The following is a 5,110-nucleotide window of genomic DNA, read 5'->3' as shown; positions in this document are numbered from 1 at the left end:
GCGCTGAGCACAGACAACCGCACGCCACGGCCGCTGCAGGCAGACTGCGTCACTGAGCCAAAGAGGCGTGGCCTATCGGTAGTTTTGCCTACTTCGTCCTTACGGTCGTCTGGATCACCAGACGTCAACTGACATCACTTCATATTACCGACTAATACTTGCAGCTATGGGGACACATTACTGCTTGGCTACACATCTGACACGTAACCGATGTGCTCTCCAAACAACACCACTTGCATTTCAGAACATGTCTTTCACACATGTCTTCAAAATCACCTTCACATTCAAATACAGTTTCCTTGCGACTGACGGAGACGTAGGCAAAGTTTAAAGTTGATATTTCCATTACTTCACGTTAATCAGAAAAACGGTAATTTACATCTGCAGAGGAACAAAATTCCGTTCCGCCCATCGTGGGGCTCGAACCCACGACCGTGAGATTAAGAGCCTCACGCTCTACCGACTTAGCTAGCCGCGCTCCCTCGGTGAGTACGTGCCGGTTAGCACGTCACACACTACTCGTTTGGGTTGATTGGTCCCATACAGAATCTCTCCATTTTACCTAATGTTTTCCTAACGTCACACTCGTCACGTAGTTCACTTTTATTTCATAATCATTTCTGACAGGCAAAAGAATTGCATGACAACCTGCAGAGCTAGTTTCGTCAAAATTAACACACATACTTGATGTGACTCATAAGCCGAACGTGTTACTTTCCGACGTTATTTTAGATGTGCAACTGCCAGTCAAAACTCGCGGCGACGGCACTCTGCCGACCATTTCGCTAGTTAACACCGGTCTTGTTGTGCGTGTTTCAAGCTCAAGAGCATCTCCAAGCAGAAAATGGTCAACAGCAACATTCACACGGTTTCGTACTGCTCAAGTGCTATACTAAAACGGTATGTTTCTTTTTCACAACTGGACAAACAACACCGTAACATGATTCGAACCTTCAATCTTGGGATCCGAAGTACGACGCCTTATCCATTTTTTTTTAACGTATCGTCGTTTGGTGACTGTAGGAGGATACTAGACGACTTAGACATAATTTCTAGATTCTGTGATGAATAGTATTAGCAATGCATTGCTTGACACATTCATGTTGATTAAGTGCATAATGTTGCAAAACGATATTAAATGTCGTGTGACTAGGGCCTCCCGTCGGGTAGACCGTTCTCCATGTGCAAGTCTGAGGACAACACAACACCTAGTCCCTGAGCAGAGAAAATCTCCGACCCAGCTGGGAATCGAACCTAGGCCCTTAGGAATGACATTCTGTCGCTATGACCACTTTTTTTATATCTTATCCATTTTTTTTCCTTTTCTTTTTTTCACATTAACTTTTTTCTTTTTTTTTCATCCATATTTTTTTTTTTTTTTTTTTTTTTTTTTTAAATCGGTAAACAGTCAGGGAGAGGCAAAGTGGGCAGGGGTCGTCCAATCCGAGGCCTGGCCACAATGTCTCCCACCGTAACTGTCACCATGTCACCCTACCTCTTCTACTGAAAAAAAAAAACTGCGGCTTGACTCCTCCGGCAGTAACAGAAAAACAGAAAATAATCCGAAGACGAAATGGTGCTTCCAAACGCAGTGTAAATTAATTATGTCCATTTCATATTTATGCAGGAGAATAGGGAAATCCATGCATTTTGCACCGCTTGATTGCATCTCGCTCCTCAATCAAAGTAAATAATTGATGAACAAAATAAATTAAAAGTCTTCTACCGTTGTCTTCTCTATCGTATCTTCTGTTATAATAAAAAAAAACTCGGAACTGCAGTTCCGTGAAAGGCATCCGCCAATGAGACGTAAGGCGGTACATCAAACGAGCTGTTATTTTCTGAAACCGACGAATTATCAAGATGACACACTCGTACAGTTGTCCCCGCACTAACGTCTTTTGTCTTCACTCTGGGCGGTCGATAGGAGAGTGGAATCCACCATGTCGGAAAACGGCTGTATGCACTCCATCCTATATTGGCTGTGAAATGATTGTGTGGCTTAAAAAGTTTGCAAAATTAGCTTTATAGCTTTTAGTCTTCTGCAGTCGGTGGTGCTGTATCATTAAATACAGAAGAAAGTCTTCTTTACTCGTTTCGTTCACACTGAAAAGATAGTAAACTGTGTGGCCTTTAAGCCAGTTTACTGAATTTCGTTTGGTCTGCGGGTAAGGCACTACCTCCGGAGTGAGGAAGTCGGCTGGCGTTATGTTTGCAGGGCATGTTCTAGTGATGCTGGCCAACAACTGTCGTATGACCGCCCAAACATCTCGCACTGTTTCGCTGACATATCTGTGTTCCTCGCTATCTTGTACCTGGCATATGTTGCATAAGGGTGAATCGGCCAGATGAATGGAATGGAGTCTGGCGTTGGTTGCTATTTTACGGTTCACCGTTAGATACCAAGACGCTCGCACGTGAGACGGTAAATGGCGTGGATGAATATTATCCCAAATGACCCGCCAATTGTGAGCTGGATATTTCGCTTCGATGTTATTCCGGGATGTGGACTCGATCAAAGTCTTATACAATTGCTTCACCACCGTTATTTCCTTCTCCGGAATTCTTTGTCGAGCATAACTATATTCCAAAAGGAAGTATTTTAAATGGTAAAGGTCGTGTGGAATATGATGTACATCAATCGGGGGGTTGAGGTCCGCCGGTGATATTTCGTTGAGCAGGTGAGCAGTGAGACAATGTGGAGATTTTGTCCACACCTTATACATACTGCTTAGATAGAGCGCCTGTGCCTTCTTATAAACGTCAGTGAGGTTTAATCCGCCCTTCCGAGTAGGGAGCGTCAACGTAACAAATTTAACTTTGAAGATATTGCCTCTGGTCACGAAATGGCCAAGAGCGGACAACATTCTATGCGCAGTGCCACTGAGAAGAGGCAACACTTTGGCTACATAGTTGATCTTCGAGACGATATAGGTGTTGACCAGTTAAACGTTTTGGAGAGCATTCAGTTGCCTCATGCTATGCTGTTGTACACATGCCCTAACCTTGTGAAGTAAATCTCTATAATTTACAGCAGTGGTATTCTGTATCTTCCGGCGACACTCAAGTCCTAAGCACTTTATACTGGTAAGTTCCCGTAATCGGGCATGGTTGGGGAAATGTATTCCCCGTCCGACATTCATGATTCCAGATTTCTGCCAGTTCACCTTCGCCCCTGATGCCGCCGCATATCGTTGAAGTATTTCAAGTGAGGACCTCACTTCTTGCGCGTTCACGACAAGAAAGCCGACATCATCCGCGTACGCACGGCACACAATCTTCTGTCTATTGATTTCCAATCCCTGCAAACGTTCAGTTAGCGTAGCAAGCCGAGGTTCTATGGCGATGGCAAAGAGAGCCATCGACATCGGACAGCCTTGCCTCACCGAACACGCGATATCAATCGCACCACTGAGGCGACCATTAATTTGGATTCGCGAAGTACTATTACGGATCATATTGTCGATTACTTGGGTGAACTGGTGCGGAAATCTCCATTCTCGCATGACGTGAAAAGGAATCGGTGGCTCACACTGTCGAATGCTTTTTCAAAGTCTATCATTAAGAGTGCGCATTTTAATTTGTAGGCCTCCGCTACGGCTATCACATCTCTGTAATCCGTGAGCGTGTGGTAAATAGATCTATTTCTACCAACACTCGTTTGATACCGTCCTGTGATTGTGGTCATGACATTTTTGAGCCGTTGGCTGTGGACACAGGCGAATAGTTTATAATCACTATTTAACAACGTGAGAGGTCTCAGGTTTGTTGGGTTGTCACTGCACGGGGTCTTGGGCAGTAAAACAACAATTCCCTGTCGAAATTCCTGCGGAATAACGTTACATGGGTTCATGAGTTCGTTACATATTGCAAGTAGTTTCGATTTCATCTGCGGCCAGAAGGTTTGATATACTTCTGCAGGTATGCCGTCCGAACCTGGAGATTAATTTTTCGGACTCCGTAGGATAATGTCTGTTAATTCATCTTCTGTCACCTCAGTAATAAGCTGATTTGCCTCTGTGGGGCCGAGTCTCCGTGATAAATTTGTCGTAAAATCCGGAAACACGGTATCATCTGTTATTTTATTGGACATCAGGTCTCGATACTACTCTTCAATCGCACTCAAGATTGCACTTTGTTTAGTAACTATGGCACCGGTGCTGGTTCGGATCTGTGTAAGGAATTTCCGACGGCCTCGTCGACTTTCACGTAACATGTGATACATGGCAGCCTCTTCTTCTTGCACCGTCGTAGGAACTCGCGCCCGAACTTGAAAACCTTCCAACTGTTTCCGTTGCAGCGTTAAAATTTTTGCCTGAATTCGTTTTATCTGTGCAAAACTGCCGATAACGGTCGAGTCAAATTTATATAACTCCCGAAGACACTTAAAGTAAAATTCCATCATCTGTTTGTGCCACTGATTTTTCTGACGGGAGTAAATCATTAAAGTTTTCCTAATTTGAGGTTTGGCGCATTGGAGCCACCACTCGATAGCGGAGTTGTAGGAATTGAATTTACGTTCACATACCGTCCAAGTGGACAGGAAGGCTTCTCGACATGCAGTATCTTGCAAATGTGCAATGTTGAACTTCCATAACCCTCGACTCCGGTAGGTTTCCTGTTGTTTCATGTTGACGGTACAGATATAGGCAGCATGGTCGGAAAATACAGTGGGCCATATTTCGGTGTGTAGCAGATGTGGCTTTAAATTACACGATATGTAAATTCTATCTAACCTACTTGACGAATGACTGGTAACATGTGTTAAACCCACTGTCATTCCGTGCGTGGACGTCCAGGTGTCACTTAAGCGGAGTTCTTGAATGATCTGTTCTAATTCAACACACCGATTAAAGTGCGGAGTTTGATCTATTTGACTAAGCACACAATTGAAATCTCCCCCAAAAATGACATCAGTGTAGTTGGTCCCGAAGAGGGGAAGGATCTCGTGGCGGAAAAAGTCTGCACGGCGTTGCCTATTACTGGACCCAGAAGGTGCGTAAATATTAATCAGTCTGATGTTATTGACAGTTACTGCTATCCCTCTGCCGGTCACAAGTTTTGCCTCACAATTGGCAATGATCCCTTCTTCTAAGAGTAATGCTGTTCC

At 44.2% G+C, this 5,110-nt stretch overlaps 1 non-coding gene across 1 annotated transcript; it reads right to left on the bottom strand.

The window, feature by feature from the left end:
- Positions 1 to 405: 405 nt before the first annotated feature.
- Trnak-cuu (transfer RNA lysine (anticodon CUU)) lies at positions 406 to 478 on the bottom strand. Its single transcript has one exon. It is a non-coding gene; the product is annotated as a tRNA-Lys (tRNA).
- Between the last annotated feature and the right edge of the window lie 4,632 nt (positions 479 to 5,110).

Source organism: Schistocerca gregaria, chromosome 5, assembly GCF_023897955.1.
Source record: "Schistocerca gregaria isolate iqSchGreg1 chromosome 5, iqSchGreg1.2, whole genome shotgun sequence".
NCBI classification, from domain to species: Eukaryota; Metazoa; Arthropoda; class Insecta; order Orthoptera; family Acrididae; genus Schistocerca; species Schistocerca gregaria.
This window is presented reverse-complemented; position numbering and strand designations above follow the sequence as displayed.